Consider the following 25,786-nt stretch of genomic DNA (forward strand, 5'->3'; position numbering starts at 1 on the left):
TCTGTATTTGTTGTTTTTAGTTCTTTTTGATTAATATACGTTTGTTTGTCCCATTAGCCTGTGATTAATATACGTTTGCTCAACCCCATAGACCACTCCAAGATGGCCGCCGTACTAGCAGCCGAAGTGACGTCATGTCGTTCACGTCTATTTACGCGCTTTGCAGAAGCCGATCGGCTCCGCGAGTGCATCAGAAGACACACGGACTCCTTAGAGCCGGCGTCTGCTGCTAAACTAAGTAAGTCTGAAGTAGGAGCTTAGATTAGATCTCTGTAACCTCGGCCCCGTTCAGCAACCTGATTGTGCCCTTGTTTTCTTGCGGAATATCAAGGTGATTGCGAGTGATTGACATTACAGAAATACGGACTCCCCCTGAGCCGGCGTCTCTTGACTACTTCAGTAAGTCTGTGAGGCTTGTTTGTTACTGAACGTTAAGAAAACCCCTGTGGTGACCTCATGCTGATTACGGATTTGTTTGGTTTGTTTTGCATAGATTCGGGCGGCCACAAATATGTAAGTGATTCTACTGGCATGTTTAGCTAATCATTTCCTTAGCTGATAAGGCGGTTCTTACCCATTTAAGTGTATTTGTTTCTTTAATAACGAGCTGTGAGGTTTGGTCACATTTAAGTTTTACACCGCTCCTTTAAGGTTTTAGCATAGTAGTGATTTTTCAAACCTATTATGTATGTAGATATGGAGGCACTAGTCACGTGGGCTTATGGATGGTAGGTGCTTGTGCACTTATATACCTAGGTGTTGTTTGTAATACACTTGGTGGTGGTCTGAAGGCGCATGCCACACCTAGTGCTGTGTCACTTTGTTTTTTGTTCTTGAGCTGCAAGTAAGTCTCCTTGTACCCCAGGGTTTCACTGATTATGTTTTGTAATTATGTTTATATTAGATACCCCTGTGCAACATCTCTTGTCCTGAAGATGGTCCTCCGGATCTTTATGACCAACTTGGACCGAAACGTCGACGCCTAAACACCTTTTATACAACCATATTGTATATATTCACTTGAAACAATACTGTGTGAATTAGGGTGCACATACAAGATTGTGCATGTGGTCCTTTCATTGTGTCCACAGTATGTGGTAAAGGTGTTGTACACCACCCTATGATTTATGATATTTGACGTTGGTGGTTTACTGTTGCCAGATTGTTGAACTACTGTACAAAAAGTGATATATATTTAAAACTAAAAAATAAAAATATATTTTTGATAATATTCATTCCTGGTTGTTGTTGAAACCCCGTGGTTACTTCTCTGAAGTGAGTGATCATAGTTATGACACTGTTGATTTAAAAATTGTGACTTTAAATGATTCCTACCTGGACATTTAGCTCATATTATTTACATTACCCAGTCCTGGTGGGACTATTGGGTGGCTCTGTTCTAGTACTATTCCATTTCAACCCAGCAAGCATTCTAGACCTTGGGACCGGGACTCTGAAAGGAATCTCTGTAGCTCATTGCTACAGAACCTTCTTGTATCCTCTTTCACCTCTTTCTCTCTGCTTCTTTCTTCCTATCATCCTTTGCCTACCTTTCTAGCAAAAATCAAGTCCGAAAGGATTGGCGAAACATACATCTCAAAGTACCTGTAAACACTGCCCTACAAACTACGTTTGGCTATCCTTGTAACAGAAATGCTACTGCATCTGCTTATATACATTTTAATAAAATACTTTGAAATAATAAAAAAAGAAACGGCTCTACTGAAAATTCTAACCGTATGCAAATCGTAAGCCACGTTTTAGTGTGAAGTTTGGCTGATTGTCTCAGATTTTAGTGCGACGCATGCAGGGTATTCTCCTACTTTGGTTATGTGCGCCCATTTTCCTAAACATGAGATTGTATAAATAATTTTTGAGTTTTTTCCTACGAATAGTGCTGTGTCCTTTAGATTCCACCCCGTCCTACAACATTAAAGCTGCATTGGTTGGCACACTTCACTGTATTCTGTCTGGTCTTCTTGAGGGTAAAATGCTCGGATAAGAAGTGCATTTGTAACTCTTGGGGATTACCAATTTTGTTTTTAATTTTGGGTGTGTTGCAATTTGCTATTATCCACTTCTTTGACGCTTTGTGTAGCCCAGCTGTAGCAATCTGGAACCACTTGTGTGTAATGTATGCAGGCGCTGTTATGCTGTTATGTTATGCTATGTTATGCGAACGTAGGACATATGCGTATCGCGCTTACTCAAGCTTGTGAATAATCACTGAGCATGTTCTTGGAGTAAATTTGATTTATAGCTGCAAAAACATTTTGAATCCCCTCCTAGGTGTTTTGAGATCATTCTAAGCCTGTACAGTAAGGGAAGGCGAAGGGCCTGCAGCACAGACTCCCATTACCCTCCAGGTAGCTTTGTTAATTAAAAGGTATGCAATCAGTACCTCACCTAAACATGTACCTACTACTGTGTTAGAAGCCCTTGTTGCATTGTTTAGAGGTCCTTTAGCAGCACATTGTCACACAAGGAGATTTCCCTTAGTGGACTCTTTGCCAGCTACCAACCCCAGCCTGTATAATTTGTTTGGACATCCTTGGTAGCCCGTTTTCGAGAGTGAAATGGGACGCACCATTTATTCACAGAATGTGGGGAAAGCCAATTTACCACCTGAGATGGCCCTTAATCTTGGAACATTTTTAAAGACGGTAGACTTTAAAGTGCCCTTCAATAAAATCTTATTAGAGAAGTGTAGCCTATTAATGGTTACCTTTCTATCGTTGTCTTTCTTGTGCCTGCTTTCACTCCCTGAGCTTGAAGATAAACCATTCTTGCCATTTCTACATCTATCCTTGTCCTGACCATAAGATACCTATCGCTTTCATTAGCTATGCACAAGGTCCAGGTGCTTCTTGCTTGGCTCAAAATCTCTTGTAGGGTTACCACTTGGGTTCTATCAGTCTAAAAAGTGAGTGCTTACATTGCAATTGACCACTTCAGTACTTTACTCAAGTGGTTCTATTATCTAGAACCAGGGCTTTAGGTAGGCCGGGTCTCACCGGTGCTGAGCACCACCAGTTTTTTAAAGGGGTCCTCAAAAATGGTCTCCATCGGGCTCTGTTTTGTGCCAGGGACAGGCGGACTGCATTGACAGCAGTCACTTCAATGTCCGTGTGCTCACACTGCTCACTTCTCACTGGTGCAGAAGTTACGGCATGATGTCATGCCAGGTAAGTGTTGTAGGGGAAGGGAAATCCTTTAAAGAGAGCCATTTCCTCTCTAGATTTCCCTTTGATGTAATCAGAAAGATGCCGGTACTTCCATGTAGATTAAGTAAGTTACTTTATTTAAGTTAGGATCTTAATAAGATAAAACGATAACCCCATCAGGAGCAGCTGTCCTGCTGCTCAACCCTCACCCAACTGACATTCACAAACCACGTAAGATACAACACCCTTCTTTTTTTGAAACTCAGGAGCAGGAACATTGTCGTGGTGTCACCAGGGCTTGAAGTAGAAGCCTTTTCAATATTATATACAATTCAAACCATAGTTGATGCTTATTTATCGTATGCAACTAAAAACCATTGGCAAAGCCAATATTACTGACTTGTAGGTATGATGTTACTTGTTGTACCATATATCAGGCTGCAATGACAGATTCAGCAAAATACAAGTCGGGTGGCACACTATGCTAAGCACAGATTTTTAGAGTACACATTTTTAAGCCACGCCCTTAATTACATTGGCCACTCCCCTTTGAGAGAACCCCCGCCACAGTTTTTTCACCCCACTTAAAGCCCTGCCTAGAACCTAAAACTAGCCTAATGTATCCGTTCGTGACGTAGCTAAAGTAACAAAGCAATTTTACCTTAATTTATAAATAGCAAGGTTTTGACAAGTTGTTTTTTTTCAAACATAACTTTTATTGGTTTTTCATAACAATATTATAGTCTAAACTATGTTATTGACATTTGTCTGTGTTGTTCAGAGGTGCTTGCGGCAATCACATATTTTAAGCATGGTCTATCAACTAAATTGTCTTGGCAGATCATCTAATGCAATTGTTTCCATAGTTTAATTCACATTGTTGTCACATAGTGTATTCGATGCACAATTTGTGAACGGTTTCACGTACGACTATTTCTCCAAAATGGCAATATAAATGGCTTTGACAGTTGACATTTGTAACTAAAGAGTGCCCATTTTAACGAAATGCCGCACTTGTTTATTACAAAATGCCTTTCTATGTTCCATAGCGTCGGTCTTCCATCACTTCCTCTTTCCTCCCCTACCCTTTCCTTCCTTATGTTTTGCCTTTCCTCTTTTTCACTCTTACTCTAGCATTGTATGCCATTGTTTGACTACCTCATATTCACACTCTGCTTCTCTGGATTTGTGGTGGTGATGTATATATTTTTTTAGCTTTCTAAATCTCATTTTCCAATCTTTTTCATTTTTCACATTCTACCTCCTTCGCTGTATATTCTTGTGGGTTTTAGTTTTATGTTATTCTCATGTCTGTTTTTCTCACTTTAACGCTTTTCTCCCAGTCCCTCTCTGCTGGTGTTTCTCCCCCCCCCCTGCCCACACATCTGTCACACAAGGAGGAGAGCCCTCGTTGTTGGGACTGCAGCGGTGTCCATCCAGGTTGCTCCTCTGTGTTGGGGCCCCTTGGGGGCGAGGAAAATGTTTGGTAGTGGCTGTTCCAGCACACTTCTGACGTTATTCCAACCTCTCATTGCCTCATTGCCACATGCTGACCGAAGAAGGCTGTAGGAGTGGGACTTAGGTTCCATCTAGTCAAGCAGTGCCCCGATTTTACCACCTGCTTGCACCACCGGTGGCACCGTAGCTGCCACTGCGCCTGGCCTTCTCGCTGAGGTGAGTCAGCCCAGGTGTGCGGCAGGGTGGTGGAGTGCTTGCCATTTGGTGCCTGTTTGGTGGATGTGTGCCCAGCTTTTTCAAGTTGCTCCGGACACCAGAGGACCTTCTTTTAGATAGAAACTGGAGGGGTATGACTTGCTAAAGCCCCCTTGCTCTGCCAAAGCTCTACGGACCTAGCCTCTGAGTGCAGAGATAGCTGCTGATGGCCCTGTTTCGAACATCCAAAATTGGTGTGATGGGGTGAGAGGCGGCATCAGGCCCTCTTACCAGGGGTGAGTTAAGTGTTTTGGCAACTTACTCGGTTTCTGCAAAGCATACACTCATCGATCCTGATTCCTTTGTGACTCCTTCCTTGGTCGTTATTGCGGACATCGACAGAGTGATTTTGTCTGTGTCTGTCAATCCTTATCCCTCCTTAACTTACAAAAAAGCAAGCGGAAAACACACGGACATGAGTGCTAGTTAAGTGTCAGTAATAGACCTGCTGGGAAACGGAGCGCTGAGGTTATGGCTGACTTCTTGGGTCGCGGGGACTACATGTTCCAGGATATCTAGCGGTCTTGGTAATAGCTATTAAAACGTGCCTCCAGTGCCTAGGGAGGCATATTTCTTGGGGTTTAGCATTAGGTGCTGTAGCTGGTCTACTTGGTTTATACGCTGGTGTTGGTGTTGGCTAAAAAGTTTTGTTTGACTGGCCTCTCATGGACACCTGTGGTCACCTGTGATTGAAGTGAGCAGTGAAACCCAGTAGTGTTCGGATCCAAGATGGGGAATCAGAGGCCGGATGAATGTGGGTCTAAGACCAAGTCGTGCACAACTTTGGATGGCTACATTCAAATAGCAGTGGGTTTGATCAACTAGGTAAGTGACCTGGTCGAGATACGCCTATCCTGATCATCCGCACCCTGTAAACACACCTGAAGGCCATCAACAACGGTCGCCTGCACCCACACTATTGGAGCAGACCAATTTTCCTCCCCTGGCTACCATGAGCCATCTAAGTTTGAGTTTGAGTTTTAAGGAATTTGTAGAGCGCGCGTACACCAGGCGGTTTCTTGGCGCTGTGTGATTACTACTACTCAAGGGGCATGATGGCTGAGGGATTAGGACGGTTTAAGATTGGAAGGCTTCAGTAAAGAGAAATGTTTTGAGGCCTTTACGGAATAAGGGGTACTGAGAACAGGATCTCAGTTGGAGTGGGAGAGAATTCCAGAAGGCGGGGGCCGTGGTAGAGAATTTGGAACCTCCCCACTTTTTCCGTTTGAAGCGAGATACCACCAGAAGTTGATGGGTTGTAGAGCGCAGTTCTCTAGGTGGGATATAGTCTTGAATGGCTGTGTTGATAAAAGCCGGGGCAGCGCCGGACCGGGCTTTGAAGATGGTACAGCTAAGCTTGAAAAGAGCGCGTTGCCGGACAGGGAGCCAGTGGAGGGATCTGAGGAGGGGGGTGACATGTTGTGATTTGGGTAAATTAAAAACCAGTCGGGCCGCTTGGTTTTGAACTAGTTGTAGGCGCCTCACGAGGTACGCAGGCATGCCATGGTAGAGGGCATTGCCGTAGTCCAAGCGAGACGTCACCATGGCCAGGAGTATTAGTTTGAGAGCGGATGGAGAGAAAAATCGTGAAACTTTCCGGATTGTTCTGAGGGAGAGGAAGGCTGAAGAGACGACGGCACTGACTTTAGAGTGGAGAGAAAGTTGATTATTGATTTTGAACCCAAGAGTTTTGACAGAGGGGACAGGCGTGGGTGGGGGACCTAGAGAGGGGGGCCAGAAGGAGGAGGACCAAGGACTGGAGCAACCACCCATCAACACCAATTCCGTTTTGTCGGGATTGAGTTTCAGGTGGTTGAAGTTCATCCAGTCCCGGATAAAAGTCATGATGAACTGGAAATTAGATGTTGACTCTGGGGAGGAGGAAAGAGAAAAGATAAGCTGGAGGTCGTCTGCGTAGTTGTAGACAGAGACCTACAGTTGCTGTAACGCAAAAATAAGGGGGGCAATGTAAAGGTTAAATAGCAGAGGGGACAAAGAGGATCCTTGGGGGACCCCCACACTGGACTGGACGAAAGTCAGCTGAGTACTCACCCAGGCGGACCGCTTGAGTGCGCTCACTCAAGAAGGAGGAAAGCCATAGCAGGGCAGTCCCTCCGATTCCCGCCGCCTCGGCACGTGAAAGTAAGATGGCATGGTCCACCGTGTCGAATGCGGCAGAGAGATTGAGAAGGACCAGGGCCTGGGGCTGACTAGAATCCATGCCTTCTCGAAGATTGTCCAGGACCGATATAATTACTGACTCGGTTGAGTGTGCGGGGCGAAATCCAGCCTGCCTTGGAGCCAAGACACTATTTCTTTCCACAAATTGGCTCAAGGTTCTGACAACATGGCGTTCCAGTACCTTTGCCAGGAAGGGCAAGAGGAAGGTGGGGCTTTAGTTGGCTGGGTTCGAGGAATCCGCGCCAGTTTTTTTTAACATAGGTACAAACACCGCCGATTTGAGTGATGGGGTAACAATACCCTGGGATAACTATCTGTTAAGAAACGTGAGAGGTGGTGTGGGGCAGTGGGTATAGATCTGCTTCAGGATATAGGCGGGGCAGGGATCCAGGGGGGAGCCGGATTTGACCAGAGGAAGAATGGAGGTGACAGAATCAGTCGTAAGGGGGGGAATCGAGTCCAGACGAGCTACAGCAGGAGGACAGCAGGGGTCGGTGAAAGAGGAGGATGGGGGAGGAATCTTGGCCTTGATCGTGCTGATTTTGTCGAGGAAGAAGGAATTAAGAGAGTCACAAAGTGATTGAGAAGGAGGGGGTTGAAGTGAGGCTCTGTCAGAATAGGCAAGGTCTTGGACGATGGAGAATATTTCTCTAGGCCGGTTCTCCACAAGTTGAATTTTGGATGAAAAGTAAGCCTTCTTGGTTTCCAAGATGGATTTCTTGTATTGGGCTAGGAGGGTGGTGTATTGGAGTCTAGAAGTAGGGCAGTAATCCCGTCTCCAAAGGCGTTCTGCTTGGCGGAGATTAAGTTTTTGAGTCTTCAAGTCGTTGGAAAACCATCGGTTGGCATCTTTGAGGTCTTTTGGACGAGATGCACTTCAAAGGGGCGATGGAGTCGCAGCCAGCCCGCAGCCAGCTGTTGATAGATTCGGCCTGTGCTGAGGATGGCAGCCCTGAGAGGTTGGGGCTAGATGAGGAGAGTGTGGCCGACAGGGCCGCTGCATCAACGCGGTTCCATGATCGGGCCCAGACGTTTTTGGCGGGGGGGATTTGGGGAGTGAATGGGGGCATAAAGAGAAGGTGATCAGAAAGTGATCCGAGCAAACACAGGGAGAAATGGAAAGTGAGGTGACCGGGCAGTCTCGGTACCAAATTTGGTCAAAAATATGTCCCAGCCTATGCGTAGGGGCATGGACCGCAGATGTAAAATTGAGTGAGCGGAGTGAGTCTGAAAACTCCTTGGAAGTTGCACATTCCGCGGGGTCGGAGGGCCAAAAGTTGAAGTCTCCAAGGACTACGATGGAGGAGTGGTTAACAACCAGGGCAGCCATCAGGTCTTGGAAGTTTGGAAGGAACGATTGTGGGGAAGACGGGGGTCGGTAGATAAGGACACACGTGAGAGGGGGGGTCAGGGAAAGTGAGCGGGCAACTAGACAATCTGATGAGCCCAGGGAGGAGAATGCTAAGGATTGAAACGTAAGTTCTTTGCGGGCAATCAGGGCCACCCCTCCACCTGGCTTTCCGGAAGAACGATCGGCTCGGATAGCGTAATAGGATGGTGGGAGTATAGCCAATAGGGAGGGGAGAGAACTGTCCGAGAACCAAGTCTCAGTAAGGACGGGTTTGTGGGACTCCAATAGCGTAAAAAGGTCGAGCTGATGTTTTACTGCCCATCTAGTATTAAGATACATTGCAGAGACGGCTGAAGGAGAGGGGCCCGTGGGAGGCAGGACTGACGGACGACTAGCCCGAAGCAAAGACAAGGAATTAGATTGGGATGAAGTTTGAGAGGAAAAAAGGCCAAGTTTGGTCATTTGGTTAACAGTTGCATTCGCCAATGGCCACTTGCCTTGAAGCTCGGTCAGCTGCGAGCGGGAATATTGGATGAAAGGGGCAGGGTGACCTGCCTCTGGTCTCGGTCGGTCGCGGACGGGCGCAGACGGGCTTTTCTTAGGCGCGCCTTCGGTGCGCAAACGGCGCGCCCGCTGCGCTTCCTGGGGAGGCACATTTTTATGGGAGAGTGAGTGGATGGGCGGTGGGCGTGGCCGCCGAAGGGGGCGTGGCCTGTGATTAGAGCGAGGCGCTGGGATAGCGTTTCCACGCCGTCTTCTGTCAGCGGTGAGCCCGCTTGTCAAGCGAGGTGACTGGGGTAAGAGGGTTTAAAAATACAAATGCACCACAATAAGCAAGTTTTAAAAAAGCAGTCTCCCGGCTTTCCGCCTCAGGAGTAGAGTAACAACGAGTAGTGACGCTCGTGTTCAGCGTCCCTTTTAAGCAGTGGGCGGTGGGCGTGGCCTCTGAAGGGGGCGTCGCCTGTGATTAGAGCGAGGCGCTTGGATAGCGTTTCCACGCCGTCTTCTGTCAGCGGTGAGCCCGCTTGTCAAGCGAGGTGACTGGGGTAAGTGGGTTTAAAAATACAAATGCACCACAATAAGCAAGTTTTAAAAAAAGCAGTCTCCCGACTTTCCGCCTCAGGAGTAGAGTAACAACTAAGGATGTGGATACTATAAATGGCATACCTGTGGAATATGGGGAGACGGGGGGCAAGTGGGATTCTGCCTACCATCACCCTTGTGCCATCTCCCAAGAGTTCTGTGCCATCTGTGCCACCTAAAGGCGCAGTGAAAAAACACAAGAGGGAGACACCAAACTCTAAAGCCAAGAGACCATGCCCCAAGACTCTGGTCAGGGAGGATGTGGGCATGGTTAATTGTGTTTCTCTCAGGAAGAACTGTAGGGTTTGTGCAACAAGCTTCTGCTAGGAGTAAAAGAGTGCTTAGAACCCTTATTTCAGTGACTGAGTAAAAAAGAAACCGAGATTCCTTCGCTAAGGGATGCACTTCCCCCAAAAGGGTAGGAGTAAAGGGACTCCCAAACAGAGACCCACAATGTTGTATCACTTGGGTAACCTTAAGGAGTTTGGTACATTAAGGTTGCCCCCACCCGTGAGGCCGGCCCATATGTTATACTGGCCAAAGTTTCAAGTTTAGTAGAAGGTGCAGGGAAGACATTTGGCCAGCTTCGGAATAAAACGTAGCATTGGCTATGCTCCCATGCTAGTTTTGCCCATGCCGATGCACACCAAATGTTGATGGTCAGGAGAGTGGCTTGGGTAGGACCCTCACCCAAGTTCTATGGGGCAACTGTATTGTGAATTTTAGGGACCAATTGACTGTCCACCACTTAATTACCTCAGGTTCATGCTTAAACCAGAGAAGATGTACTATTATAATGCAACCTCTGGGTTTCCTTCACCAGCATTTGAGCAAGAGGAAGGTATCAGGTTGGCAGCGCCAAAGACCTGAACAGCTTAGTAGATCTTGGCAGGCAGTTGCTGCCACAAGTAGCAACCTTACCCCACCAAACTTGCATTCTCAGTTAGCAGAGATTGAATGACTGCCCCAAAACCAGGATGAGTCTATAGTAAATGGGAGGGGAGTAGAAATACTGCTTATTCATGCAGAAAGCTCTATGAGCAACGAGTGTGTCCCCACCATGTCATTTCGCCCCTGGTGTGCCCCAGATGACACTGTTAAGCTGTAATGTAGCGGGAATCAGGAGCAAGTGAGGATATTCAGATTGGGGCACTTTTATGAATAGCTATGACATTTGCCTCTTCCAGGAAACATGGGCGGTTGAGCAGGTATAAGGGTGTGGTTATTAGAAGTTATTCTATCACGGACATCAGATTAAGTGCCGGACGTCCCTCGGTGGGCCTTTTGGTGTTGGTACCGGCCACCTTTTTTTTTTTTTTGTGACCTCATTTGTACATAGCCGATATATATTTGAGAGGTCGAATGCAGAGACAGAGACAAAACCCACAGAGAAAAGAGGCCCAAAGTCTAATGGCCTTAGATCACCAGAATTTGGGACTCCCGATCTCTTCATTCACTGAAGGCATGTTCACAACACTTCGGGTCCACGCCTGGCCACAACCTTTATCCTCGTAGTCCATCACTCTGTCCCACAGGCTCGCTCTCCAGTATAACAGGTCCCGCAGAGGGTTCTGCTCTGGGATTATCAGTCCATATCCAATGGACTATCCCAAACCTTCATGGCTAAGCATAATCATAGGACTGAAGTCCCCTAGCTTTTACTACAAGAAGAAAATAAAAGCGGTGAAAAGAAAAACAAAGGACAAAAAAAGAAAAAAAGTGTCTACCAAGAAATAGGAAGAGAAAAAGAAGATAGGTCATTGAAAAGATGTTTACTAAACTATACCTAATGTGGCCCTTCAACTACTCCTATCTGGTTTTACAATAGTTGTCCCAAATATCCCAAAAACTAGTTTTTTGTTGTTGTGCGTATTGCCCTGTCTAATTTTGGCAACCCTGTGTTTAAAGTATTTTATTGAAGCAGGGAGGGGTAGGAAACAACAGGGTAGGAGAAAGAAAGATAAACCACAGGATCCGCACAATCGGTGCGTGTGATACAGCAGATACAGCAAAACAGTTACATCTTTTCAATAGGCTTCATACGACTCAGGAGCACAGCTTCCGCGCCTGTGGTCACATAAGGATAACAAAGGGGGGGGGGGAAGGAAGGACGGGGGAGGGGGAAGGAAGAGAAAAATAGGGGGGGCAAAGAAAGAAAATAAGGGGGGGGGGGAAAGGGGGAAGGGGTAGAGAAGCATTCCCGCTCCAAAAACCTACTTAACCATATAGAACCCCCCCAACTACCATACCCAGACCCACCCCCTGTACTGTGCCATTACCATCAGTTCCCTCTTCACATCGACCCTCCAGTAATCCCCGCTATGCAATGCCAGCCCCGTCCGATCAGACAGGCGGGTCTGGTGGCGGCGTCAGCCGTAGCAACCTAAGATATCTGGGACAGGTAATCTCCCGAAACTCAGAGCACAACAAGCTATGAAAGGGCGCCCACAGTTCCTCAAAAGTATCAGTGTCTCCCAGGGCCACTAAGGACATCTTCTCCATTTTAAGGACATGCCATAATCTATGCAGCCAGCCAACTACAGAGGGAAGTGTGGTAGAGCGCCAATGTATGAGAATATTTTGCACCGCTGACCCCAGAGCAATCGCAATCTGTCTGCCCCTCCTGGACCTGAGGGGATACATCAACCCATTTGGCAATCCCAGTAGAACATAGGCAGGGAACCTCGGCAACTCTATCTCAAAACATTGTCCACCTCACCCAGGACCTCTTCCCAATAAGGAGCCAGAAGGGGGCATTCCCACAGTATGTGTGTAAGTGTACCAGTATTGCCACAGTTGCGCCAGCACGTCCCTGGTATTGCCCTGTCCATCTCGTGCAGTTTCTCCGGGGTGCGGTACCAATAGGTCGAGATTTTGGTGAAGGTCTCCGTAAGACCCGTGTGATAGGCCGAGTGGCGCGCGCGGAAGGAGATGTGTTCCCATTCCTTGTGGCTCAACACTCGCCCAAGCTCCCGCTCCCATCTTTCCCGGCCGGGGTTGTGATTGTGGAAGGAGGGGGGCTGCAGCATTTTATACAGATCTGAGATCAATTTAGTGTCCGACGTGCGAGTGATTAACCAGCGCTCATATACCGTGATCTCCCGGTTTGCCGAGTCGCGCACCTGGGGCTGAAGTGCCCAGTGACGCGCCTGCATGTATCGCATGCGCTCCGTCTCCGGGAGGCCATAGTCCCGCCGCAAATCCTGGAAGGGGACAACTCCCTCAGGGCTGTACAAGTGATACAAGGCGCAGCAGCGGGCCGCCCGCCAGCGTTCATAAGCGCCGCTCTCCATCCCGGGGCCGAAGTCCGGGTTGCCAATGAGCGGCGTAAAGGGAGAGGGGAAGGTAGTAAGCCCATGCCTAACGGCCACCGAGTCCCACGTCCGAAGCGGGACCCGCGTCACCATAGACGCGTAGAGGTTGGGGGGTCGATGGGCCCGCTTCAAGAATGGTACTTCCTGTAGCGTCCTACCCGCCACCGCTTGGTCCTGGAACAGCCAGTGCTTATCAGACTCCCACCGGCTCCATTCCACCAGATAGCGGAGTTGGGCGGCCTGGAAATATTTCCGCAAGTCCGGTATCCCCAGCCCCCCAGAGTCGGGCGCCAGCGTAGCGATGCTCCTCTTAATCCGCGGCCTACGGCCCTGCCATACAAACCGCGCGATGGCCGACTGGGTCTCCGCGAGCCACCCCGTGGGGGGCTGGAGCGGCAACGCCCTGAAGAGGTAAAGCACCTGAGGCAGGAGGGTCATCTTCACCGCCGCCACCCTGCCTAGCAGCGACAACGTGCCCTTGTCCCACCGGCCAAGTTCCTCTCTGATTTTCGTGCTCAAAGCCGCATAATTGACCGTGACCATCGCCGGGAGGGAAGGCGCCAACAGGATCCCCAAATATGGAATCCGGTCCCTGGACCAGCTCAGAGGGTAAAGCCTCTGTAGTTCCGCTAGCAAGCGAAATGTCAAGGGTGGCCGACTTCCCTAAGTTCACCTTGAAGCCCGCCACCTCGGCGAATAAGTCCAATTCCGCAATGCAAGCCGGTAGCGACCTCCGCGGGTCGTCTAATGTCAGAATGACATCATCTGCGTACAGGCTAATCGCATGATGGAATTCACCCATCTTGACTCCGACAATGTCGGGATTCTGCCAAACCCTTTGAGCAAATGGCTCCATGTATAGGGCAAAGAGCAAAGGGGACAGTGGGCACCCCTGTCTCGTACCCCGTTCAATGGGAAAGGGCCGAGAGCTGCCTCCGTTCACTCGGACCACTGCAGATGGGAACCGGTAACAGTTGAAGATCAGATGACGGAACTTCTCACCTATCCCGAACTTGCCTAGGACCTTCTCTAGGTAGGGCCAGTGTACCCTATCGAAAGCCTTCTCCGCGTCTATAGACAAGAGCATCCTCTCCCCTGGGATCCTGGAAGCCTTCTCGAGAATGTGGGTCACCCTCTTTGTATTGTCTACAGTTTGCCTGCCAGGCACAAAGCCCGCTTGATCCGGGTCAACCATGCCCGGGAGGTGCAGTGCCAGGCGTGCCGCTAATATGCTGGTGAACACTTTCAAATCCGTGTTCAGCAGCGAGATCGGGCGGTAGGACTCACAGGCGGTCCTGTCCTTGCCCGGTTTCGGGATCACGGAGACCGTGGCCTGAAGAAATTCGGAGGGGATGGCACCCGGTTCCGCAAAGGTGTTGAAAAGGCGGGTCAGCAGAGGTGCCAACTCCTGACAGAAGGTCTTGTAAAACAGAGGGATAAAGCCATCCGGCCCGGGGCCTTGCCCGGTTTGAGCCGGGATATCGCCGTGACCACCTCCTCGACACGGATGTCACGTTCCAGATACTGAGCCTGATCTGACGTTAACGACGGGAGCGGCACCGAATCCAGATAGTCCACCTCAGCCTGGGCAGAGGGGGCCTCTCCAGTGTAGAGGTCAGCGTAAATGCTACGAAAGACGTCTGCTATTTGCTCATCAGCCGTGACCAGACCTCCGGTCGAGTCAACCAGTTCCTTCACTCGGTGCTGTTGGTGCTGCACCCTGAGTTTGTTGGCCAAGAGCCGCCCGCACCGATCCCCCCCCCCCCCCGTGTAGTATTTGTGCTTCAGGCGAAGCATCGCATACTCCGCCCGGTCCATGTCCAGGGCGGCCAAAAGTTTTCTGGCTGCCTTCAACTGCCTCCAAACCCTGGGGGCCCCTGTCCTATGATGAACCTGTTCCAGCTCCTTCACCTGCCGGGTAAGCTCGTCCCTTTTGAGCTGTCGATCCGTATTCTCAGCCGAGGAGATAGCTATAAATTCGCCCCGGAGCACGGCCTTCAGGGCTGCCCACTGTGTCGCGCGAGAGGTGTCCTCGTTATCGTTCACACTCTGGAAATTCAAAATGGCCGCGCGGATCTGGTCCACTGTCGACCGCCTATGCAAAAGCGTGTCTCGGAGCCGCCAGACCCCTCTCGGCCGAACCATCGGCGGCAGAGTGAAAGCACCCTCCACCGGTGCGTGGTCGGAAAGAGAGAGGACCCCCATATCTGCACTCGAAGTCAAAAGGAGCATAGGACCCGACACGAGTAGATGGTCTAGTCGCGCATAGGACCTGTGAGCATGTGAAAAGTAGGAGTATGCGCGGGTGGTGGGGTGAAGGTGGCGCCACATGTCATGCAAGTCCAGCTCCTTAAGTCGAGTGCGAATCGAGCTCGAAAGCTCACCCAACTGGTGGCGCCGCTGCACAGACCTGTCCATTGCCGCGTCGTAAACTAGGTTCAAATCACCCCCCAATACTATGTGCCTATCAGAGGTGGACGCCACGTCATCTAGTGCCCTGTGCAAGAATTGGTCCTGGCGGTCATTGGGGCTGTAGAGAGTGCCAACAGTCAGTACTAAACCCCCCACCTTGATCCTATATGCCAGAAGTCTCCCCTTCTGTTCCGCTATTTTGTGCAATACCTCTCCCCTGAACCCCCTAGAGAACAGGATCGCCACCCCTGCCATTTTAGAAGCGCTAGAGGAGAATAGCTGCGTGGGGAACTTGGGGGTACGCATCCTAGAGCAGTCCTTAGCCAGCAAATGGGTCTCCTGCAGCAGGCAGACATCCGCCTGGGAGTTCTCTAACAAAGATAACACAGCCCGCCTTTTAACCGGGTTATTCAGCCCTTTCACATTTAAAGTAATCACCTTAAGAGCCATCAAGGAGGGGGATCACTGGAGCACACATCAGGAAGCAAAGCCCAGCGGGCAAACATGGAAGGCGCCACACGAGGCCTCAGCACAGAGCATCTACGAACATCCCCATGGCACAGTACAGTCCCCGAACCCCAACACCCCGCAACTGGAAAAGCCCCCCCCTCCCCCCGGGACCCCACACGTCCAGATCCATACCACTCCCAACAACAAACCCCCCCGCTAGTCCCCAAATGCAAAACATCCCCCCGCCGGTCCCATTCCCGTACCCCACTTCTCAAACTTTGCAGAAAAGACATTGTCCCAGTCCGGTCCTTATCGGACAAGGCCGTGGTAAATCAGTCTAGTGGACGTCCAGCCACCACCTCCAGCACTCGCCATTCCTCCCCGCCCTCCCCCCGAATCCCCGCACCTGCAAAAAGAAAAAGCTAGAGCAGACTCCCCCCGGAGTAAGTTCAGGCCGTCAGGGCCACTTCACCATTCGCCGCCACTCTGGAGGCCTCCTGGATGGCGGCCGCCATGCCCGCCCAGATCGTGGGCGAGCCCGGTCGCTCCGGCGGCGGAGAGCTCCTCTCTCCCACCTGCTGCCATCCGTCATGAGTGCTTCGTCTACGACGCGGTGCCGGGGTGTCCGTATCAAATGCTGTAAGGCCCAACACCGTGCAGACATCCTGGAGGGACCGGAGCTGGTGCAAAGTACCGTTCCATCGAAAAATCAATCGGAAAGGATGCCCCAAGAGTACTGTGTCCCTTGCTCCCGGAGGAAGTCGGTAGCGATCTTGAACGATTTCCTCTTTTGCAGCGTGACCGTAGACAGGTCCTGATACAGGGCCACCGGGTGGTCTCGGAAGCGGAACGGCTGCTGGCCACGCGCTTCTCGGAGGATCCGCTCCTTGAGGGGGAAGTCCGGGAGGAAGGCCAGAATGTCCGGGGCAGGCGCCGTGGCTCTGCGGGGGCGACCCACCCGATGTGCTCGATCCACACGGATCCGAAAGTCTTCAGACTCCCCCAGAATTGCACGGAAGAGGGCCACCAGGTATGCAGTCACGTCTTCACCCTCCTCACCGGACGGCACGCCACGGACCCTGATGTTATTCCGCCTGGAGCGGTTCTCGAGGTCCTCGGTGTGGGCTTGCAATTCAATCTGTTGTTCCCGCAGCCGCAGGACCTCCTGCTGCAAATGGGTGATCTCTTCGTCTCTAGAGTGGCCTGTTTCCTCCATGGTGTTGACACGCTCCCCCAGGGAGTCCATCTCTCTCCGTACTTCACGGACCTCCCCGGCCACTTCACGCTTCAGCGTTTGAAAGTCCTCCCGCAGGGAACTGAAGAGCGACTCGAGAAATGATCTTGTCACCGGGGGTTCTCCGCCATCTGCACCCCTGGCCGGGGCCGGGGAGGTCGTGGTGGGCTGAGTGCCCCCGCTACGCAGGGCGCCGCGTCCCAGCATGTCCGGCAAGGTCCGGTCACCCCTTCTCTGTCCTCTAGCGTTCGACATTTCAGCTGTGTAGGGGACGCCGAGGTTTTCCGTCCGGCACAGAGGGCAACCGTGCCGTTGCAGCTATACACCAGACGGGGACAGCGCCACACCAAGAGCACTAGGAAGGCCGAGCCGCCAGGCTGGGGTCCACAAAATGGCCGCCCTGTAATATCAATAGGCCAACGCCCAAGATGGAAGGCCTATCCTCCGCTCGGGTCCGGTAGCGAGAAATCCAGCCGGTAGGCAGGCTCACGAGGCGATGGTCACCGGTGTCAGCAATCCCGGGGAAAGATCTGCTCCAGGAGCACAAGGCCACTACTCCACCACCAACGACCGGCCGGAGCGACCTCTCAGGACGAGCCTCTTCAGACCACGGACCAGCGTAGCAGTTCGATGCCGGCTCCGCCTCCGCCTACCTCCTCCGCTCAACTCCGCTCCCTGCATCCGCCGCTGGCCGGCTCCGCTTCGCTTGCGAAGTCACCGCCGGCTCCCACTCCGACAGCACAGGCACTGCAGCGGGCCTCTCATAGGCGGCAGAGCGCTCCGTCAGGTTCCGAAGCCCGGAAGTCTCGCGGCTCCCGGCTCACCCACAGGCCGCTCAGCGGGCTCCGACCAAGGCTATTTCGGGCAGGATCTCACCCCTGACGGGGCAAACAAGGCTCAACAATCGGTCCACACCTCCACCGGGGGCTCCAGGCTCAGTCACCGCGTGATCCGGGGGGGAATCAGCAGTTACGAGCGGCGCAGGATTTCAGGGGTCCGGGAGCTCTCGGCGAGTGCGACCTCTCAGCCCGCCATCTTGGCCACGCCCCCGCAACCCTGTGGACTGAGTTAATCCATTCACTCTCTAACGGAGGGTACAGGTAAAACCCATTTAATACATAGTTCCCTTCGTGCCAGTAAAATTAGCACAAACATTAAACTTTTATTCTACTTCGAAAAACTAGTTAAAGTGTCCTCATCTGGAATTACCCCAAAAATTGCCTGTGGGAGACTCCCCTTTCCTTCAACCCCCATGATGTTGAAAATCGTCTCACCAACTTTCTCCCAAAACAATTGAATTGCAGGGCATCTCCAAAACATATGTACTTCATCAGCCTCGATTTCCCCGCACTTTTGACATTTCACTCTTCTGGAACCAAACTTGGATAATCTTCTCGGGGTCCAATAAGCCTTGTGAACTGTAAATAAATGTTTTTTCCTTAATGGTGCAGCTTTAACACTTTGCCATAGAAGAGATAGAGATACTTGCCATAGGGTATCCCGATCGTAGCTCGGCAGCTCTTTCCTCCAAATAGATCCGGACCACTGCTGCAAATCTTCATGGGAGTAGATCATATTCCAGTACCATATGGCAATTTCCTTCCGTCCCACTGGAAAAGTCGCTGCCTTCCGCTCAATCCACCCATACCAGTTTTTTTTAAGCGTGGCCACCCTTTCTTACTCAATTACATTTGCCCTCTTGGGCTCCCAGGGTGTCCAAGCTCTTTTACCTACAGGGCCATAAGTACATCCTATCATGCGCATACACATCTACAACAGGAGTACTAACCGTAGGCAGGAATCCTAAGTAGAATATTTTTGGGATAGAGTAGTTCAAGAGCGTGTAAAGACCGATAAGGTGATCATAGCAGGGATCTTACTTAGTAACTTGATCAGAAATGAGAACCTGGTGTGGGGAATTCTAGACTTAGTCCTCTCAAAAAGGCTATCTTTTTCAAGAGCAACGCTCCAGGTCCTGGATCTTGTTGTTGCTTCTGGAATTAGGGCATGTAGTGGGTACTCCTCATCTGATAAATGTTTGGCATTGGCTTTTCGAAGAGTGACCTACCAGAGCACAATTGACTATATCTGAACAGCTTCTAGTTGTAAGAATGTGGAGTAAGTAGGAGGATATGATTGTAGTAGAAAGAGGAGATAGTGACCACAATCCACTGACTCTTAGATTATCAAAAATTCCAATGATCCTTTCTAAAGCCACAGATGTGGCCAAGGGCTATGAGCACATTGTGGCTACAAACAATAGAAGGAATGTGAGATGGGAAGTAGTAAGTGCTTCACCGGAGCAAGTCAGGGCCCTGAATGAAATTGTAGCTGTCCATATGAAAAGATTGTTTGTGAAGTGGGGAAACAACAACCAGATCCTGACTGAGCATTCTATGGCTTTTGATAAATTGAGGGGTGTTTTAACTAAAGAGGGTGGGGAGTAAGGGGGTTCCAAAAGCCCCAAAGAGATGGTTCAACGAACAGTGCAAAAAGGCTGAAGTAGCCCTTTTGCAAGCCGTAAAAAGGGGGATGTTAAAGTAATCAGGGAACGGAGGGCTTTGTACAGGGAAACTGAGAGCATCCAAACTAGAATGGGACGATGACTTGTGGGTGGACCTTTTGGATGCTGCAGTTACTAACGACCTAAAAGGGTTTTGGTCTTCATTTAGCAGGCAACCAGGGGTTCTTGGCAATCCAGCTGAAACTTCCATCCTCCTGAGTGGGTTGCCCACTTTGGGAGATTGTTTACTCCAGGTGCGGAGGGGGGGGATAAACAGGAGGGTGGAGGGATGAGCGTGCAGATGTATCCTTTAAGCCTGGGAAAGTCCCAGCCCTCGACAACATTCCAGCTGATGTTTTTAAATCCAGTCTAACTGTATAGGTGCCCTACATCAATGTTGTCTCCAGCGCCATTGTGGCAGAGGTGGTGATTCCACCCTTTCGGAAGGGGACAGAAATTGGGCCAATTTGCAGAAAGGAGGACCCCAGTGTGCCCGCAAACTGTTGGTCTATTAGCCACCTAGACAATCTCACAATAATATTCTGAAAACAGGTACTGGAGAAAATATTAGAATATTTGATTGCGGTGATAACCAAATCCTCTCCAAACTTCAGGCAGGTTTTAGGCAGAAGGTTATGCAGTGGATCAGGTCTTTCGGTTTCTCTTGACCAAGTGGAAAGTGGTAGATCTGGCCATGGGTGACCTTTATGTGGTGTTCATCGACCTGAGTGCAGCTTTCGACCTGGTGCCTAAGAAGCTTTGGTAAGTCCTCCAAGAAATGGGTATCACACCTGATCTTCTCCACCTGATTAGACTTTTGCACGAGGAGAATTTTACAAAAGCGAGATGTGGGGTGAAAGGAAAGCTAAATGATGCCTTCCCTCTCATCCAAGGTGTATGGCAGGGATGCATATTCATTCCAACCATTTTTCTCCTTTACATCAACAATTGAATGACTTAGTTAATGGGCTGTATGAATGATTCCTCTTCCTTGGCTGGGATAAAAATACCAGCTCTCCTCTTCACGGAGGACACATTCTTGCTGTCTAAAACTAGGAGGGGCGGGGCGCAGAATTTGTTAGAAAATTTCAGCCAGTTTTGCAGAAATATTGGCCTTGAAATCAACACCAACAAGACCTGGTGTAGTCCAAGAAAGCTAGGTCGAAAAGAACCATCAAGGTTGGTGCAGAGGTACTAGAAAGGGTGCAGGATTTCGACTATCTGGACATCAGGCTGGATGAGACTGGATTATGGAAACCACAGATCTTAAAAAGGATTGATATTGTGAAACATCGGGCAGGTGCAATACAAAAATTTGTAAAAGAATCGGCCTGGTCGCCCGCCCAGTGGTGGAAATCTATAGGGCACAGCCCAGGGAGGCTGCACTGTATGGCGCCGAATTATGGGGCTACTCTAATACTAGCCCCCTCTGCACTGCAAAACATTATTTGTTAGGGGCTGCTGGGTCTATGAGGGGCAGGCCATTGGTTCCCCTCCGTTTAGACCTGCGATTGCATGAGTTGGAGACAGTGCTTCTGTTAAAACCCTTGTTGTCTTGTATTCAAGTGTGGAGTACTGAAGAACTGTGTCACCTAAAGGAGGGTTTGATGGGATGTGATTGCAGCAAATGAAGTAGACCGAGGGGGCTGGTTAAGGGCGCTTATAAAACTAGTCAGATATGGGCCTTGGGTAACTCTGGAGTGAGCCGCAGGCCATTCGGGAAGGGGCTGTTGATGCAGTAAAGAAGATGGTGCTGGAAAAAGCCAGCTACTTTAGAGATCACAATGGATTGCTAGGGAGTCTGACAAGTGCATTCCTTTGCCACAAGTCTGTGTGTGAGGGCGAAGTGTTCCTGGACTTTCTTTATATGCCCCCCACAGGCGCATACCCTCTAATTACAATTTAGATATGGATGTATGTCTGCCTGTAGCAGCCTTTATGGCAAAATGGAGGGAGGTGAGCCAGGAATCTGAGTGTTGTCCATGCTGCCAATCTCCCAGTAGCGGCTGGTGTCAAGGAAATGCATGGGGCCAGGGAGCTGAAACAATATAAAGAAAACTAACCTGCTGGTCTTCTGCTCGCTGGTCTTCTACTCCTCTGAGCACAGACTGAAGCTCTCATCTTCCCCTGCGGCCAATCCCGAGACTTCTCTCACCATTAGAGCAATGTCGGGTTTGACCGCAGTGGGCTTGTTTTGCACTCTATTGGGAGCTGTGAGTCTGTCTCGGCTGGTCCCTCCACCCAGCAACACATCTGGGCTGGAGAGGTGTCAATGCGCATGATGGTTTGGCCATCCTAAGACGGCCGACAGCCGGCCAGTCATGCACACTGACAGCAGAGCCCACCACTCCTCCTCCCCATGCTGCAGTGCTGTGGCCCTGCCCCCAAGACTCAGCCACAGGATGAAAAATCAAATGATCTGCATTTAGATCATATTATTTTTCACTTGCCTCTGCAGGCAGTGGGGCGGAACTACACCATAGTGTAGGAGCCGTCTTGCCAAACTCCACCTAAAAGTGACGAACATGTATTGTTTTTTGCCCCCTCTGGGCGAAACAGAGGTCCAAATAGATTGCCCCCATGTGTAGATCCCTCTGTTTATTGTCGAGAGGAGAGGCATATATATTCTGCACAAGTGACACAGCCTCAATCGTGGTGGTGGCCGTCTCTACCTCTATTTATTCAAGCCGCAGACAAGATTTTAAAGTGTTAAATGCCACACGAAGCCAGGTTGCGAATGCCCCTTGTTATTTTACCCTCCCTTGATTGATTTCATGAATATTTAATGTTATTTATTGTTGTTTTTTTATGTAGGTTTTATATATTTTTTAAGATGCTCTTAACTGATGTATACTATTTTGATTATGAAACAATGTTTCGAAATATCAATAATCGATACAATAAGGCTACAGCGATCCCATTACTTTTTTTCCTTTAAAACCAGTTGAATTTTACTTTTCCTCTTTTATTTTGTAATCCGATTTGACTTTCAGTACTGTAGGTAATCTTTTGTGAGCTATTTTCTTCTTCGTACCTGGGATTCCATCGTTGTCTGTTGATTTATTCACTAGATTTCTGATTTTAAAAGGTATTCTCTTTATATCCATCAAGATGGTTATGTATTGGAATATAGTCTACTACTTGGTGATGAACCAGTTTGAGACTCCTTGGGTGAGATGTACCTTACTCAATTATTCATAACATATCCATGCCCAATCAGAATAACAAGTCCCTACTACCTGATGTGATGTATATTCATTAAAAATATAACTCCCGCAATAGCAGCAAGCTACTAAATTGGAAATCCCAAAGGGAAGCCTGTATAAAATCATTGTGTGCCACTTCTTAGTATACTGGGCTTAGTATGTCTGTCTATAGTGAGCATACTATACAAGTAATCCAGCGTCTATAGTCTGTGTCTGGCATGCTGATCAGGTGATATGTACTGTGCATCATTTTAGAGTGTATTGATGGTTCTCACTAGCTTTTAAACACTTGTTAATTGTGTTTGTTGACTGATGTTACGAGTTCCGAGTCAGGAATGGGGTTAGTGACTGGGCACCACTATAAAGTGGTCCTCTATTGATAAAGTTTTTTGCCACATACAGAAGGATCATTTTCATCACAGATCTTGCAATGTAACTTCACCCTCCTCAAACAAAATAAAAAAGCTGATGGAATCTGGCCGCTAGTGCCATCGAAAAGAGAAAGGTGACTTCAGGTTCTTAGGGGGCACCCACTAAAAATAAGGCAGGGACTAGGGTGTGTGACTTTCAGTCACACATAGGAGGTAGCTCAACCAAGAACAAGGGAGTGTATGGTTCTGGTGACCCATGGAAAGTAAGGCAGATGTGGCAGACCTGTGCCTCTCGCATCCCACAGACAATAATGCAGGTAGTTGGTGCTTCCTCCTATAGAATTCAGCGGCAGCACCAATCTAGGATTCCCCCTGTATAACAATCAAGGATTAAGATATTTGCAGCAAGCGCATCTCATCCTCCCTCCCAAGTCCTCTCCCACTTCACTCCCCAAAAAAGAGCTATGTTTTTTTTTGTCCCCTCTTTCACTGCTTTTGACTGGATGACAGCATAACCCACTCTCCACCACTTTAACGCAAAATAATACTAGTCTGCGCCATCCCATTTCTATGTTTTAAAGTCGATGCCTCTCTTGGTCTAGCACAACAAACCTGGCACTGGATAAGCATCTCAAATGTGTACTGTTTGTATCACTATTTTTTGGGCTACAATGATGCAATTCTTGGCGAGCCCTCAACAATTCCTGCAGCAATTGGACAGAGGACTTCTTTATTGATTATGCATCTCCGAATGCTATCGGCCCTTCCTGCTGCCCTCCTCTTGGTCTTGTTACACAATATTACTATGCTTCAATCCTTCTTTCATTGTTATCCTCCATTATCTTATCTTTCTCTCAAGTGCATCTAATTTTGATTGGCAATGATCATTCTAAATTTCATCACTAACCGTAAAGTTCAATCTGTAGGATATGGAAAGCCATGCTGCAAAAGATGTAGAATAGGGGCTCTTAGTTTACTCTTCAGGTCAGGCTCAACCCATAAGACCATCGTAGCAACCATGGAAGTGCACCATCCAAGGCCAAGTCGGACATCGGCTGCCTTTTGAATCTTTTACATGGGATCCAGAGTGGATCTAGCACAGCTGCTGAAAAGTTACGGGTGTAATGAGTTAATCTGTGCTCTTGCAGGTGAATGAGGGTGGCAGGGAATAGCCGATTGTTTGTAGGCGACTTTTATATGTGATTCAAAACGCACCCCTGGTTGTTAACAGGGCAAGACAGGTGTGGTTGAATTAGTAGTCACTGGCTACTGTTCAACTGGCTAGACTCTTCAGACTTGACGGCCATCTTGAGAGCCAAATTTGTTAGTCCTGCTTTGGTTGACATATATTCGAAGTTATTTGCCTGTGCTTTCCTTTTATAATTTGAAGGTACAAATCTGGGGGAGGTATTGACTGGGGGCACATTCGAATGGATGTACAGTTGGGTTGGGTGCTATTATCACATTTATATTCTGCTCTGCAGATGTGGATTTATTGTTTTATTGTTCCTGTCCTTATTAATTAAACATTATTTCAATACATTGACGTGATCAAATGTAATGTGTATATTGGTGCACGTGGGGGTGTAAAAATATGCATATTTCCAGACAGTCATATCACCGAAAAAAGATAATGATGGACACGTTTTAATAAGATGATCTAACCATGATTAGTATATCACATTGCGGGGAGTACAACGTTGTTAATATTTCGATGGGTTTTGGAAATCGGTCTGACCTCAAATAGCCTGACATTTCAAGATGTTTGTAAATTGTAATCTGATTTGACTTTCAGAATGATATTTACAGTGCAAAGCCATAGAGGGTGGAATGAAATGTAAGACAGGATTTTTCCTTGACACAAGGAGCGATTCTGGCAGGGTTTAGACTGAATTGGTTTCTGCACCGAGTACAGGACTGCAGTCCAGTGGTGGGAGGAGTAGGAAGCAGCCGGCATTCTTTCAACAATCGACCTTTCAGAAGGGCGAATAGCTTTTCTACCAGATAGGCTTTTTTTCTCTCATTTGTCAGAAGTACTTCTATATTTTGGAGTAATTGCCTGCATTTAATTGACGCATTTTCGATTCCATATTTTGCTAAAAGAACTTACTGCAGGTTCCCCTCTTTTCATGAAGAGAGTTGCTGTTTTCTTGTACACAGTGTGCCACCAAGCAGCAAGGAAGGAATGTGCACGTGTGCGACCCTCGAAAAGCATGTAAATTCTAAGTTAACTGCCTTGAATTTTGCATGGTTGGCGACCTGTTGCTTCATGCATTTCAGGTGCAGGTGGCCACTTCATGAATATTCATGAGATACCAAGCACTCAAGTGACCAGCCAGGCATTCTGAAAATGTATAAATATGGTGGAAACACAAATCTGAGCATGAAAAGGACAAAATAGGCATTTTAATTTGAATATTGTACTGTAAAGATGCTTTACATTTTTCATTTTCTTGTAGCTGGTAGTTTCAAAGTAGTTTAGGAAAGAATTATGCAGTGTTCAGCTTCGCATCATTTAGTAGAAGAAACCATATGGATATTCCACAGTGACCGAGACCTGTACTTCGCTCTTTCATATAAATATTAACATCCTAGTGGGATTGCAGAGGCATTGCTGCAGTTCACCAGAGCCCTTGATTGTAAAAGTCAACCCTCGCAAACCACACTATTGGGGCTAAGAACTTGCAGCCCCTTCTTTGGCGGTGCAGCGCTACTGTGATGGAACCCAGATGTTTAGTTTGTCCCTATACGACTCTTGAGTGCCATGGAAACTGGTCAGAGCGTGTTGCTTATTTGTGGTCTGG

The 25,786-nt window shown here is 48.7% G+C and overlaps 1 protein-coding gene across 6 annotated transcripts in view; it reads left to right on the forward strand.

Moving 5' to 3' along the window:
- Nucleotides 1-25,786, forward strand: part of DCLK2 (doublecortin like kinase 2) — a 498,513-nt gene that overhangs the window by 176,843 nt on the left and 295,884 nt on the right. The gene's annotated exons all lie outside the window — the stretch shown is intronic.

This window comes from Lissotriton vulgaris, chromosome 3_1 (assembly GCF_964263255.1).
Source record: "Lissotriton vulgaris chromosome 3_1, aLisVul1.2, whole genome shotgun sequence".
Lineage (NCBI taxonomy): Eukaryota > Metazoa > Chordata > Amphibia > Caudata > Salamandridae > Lissotriton > Lissotriton vulgaris.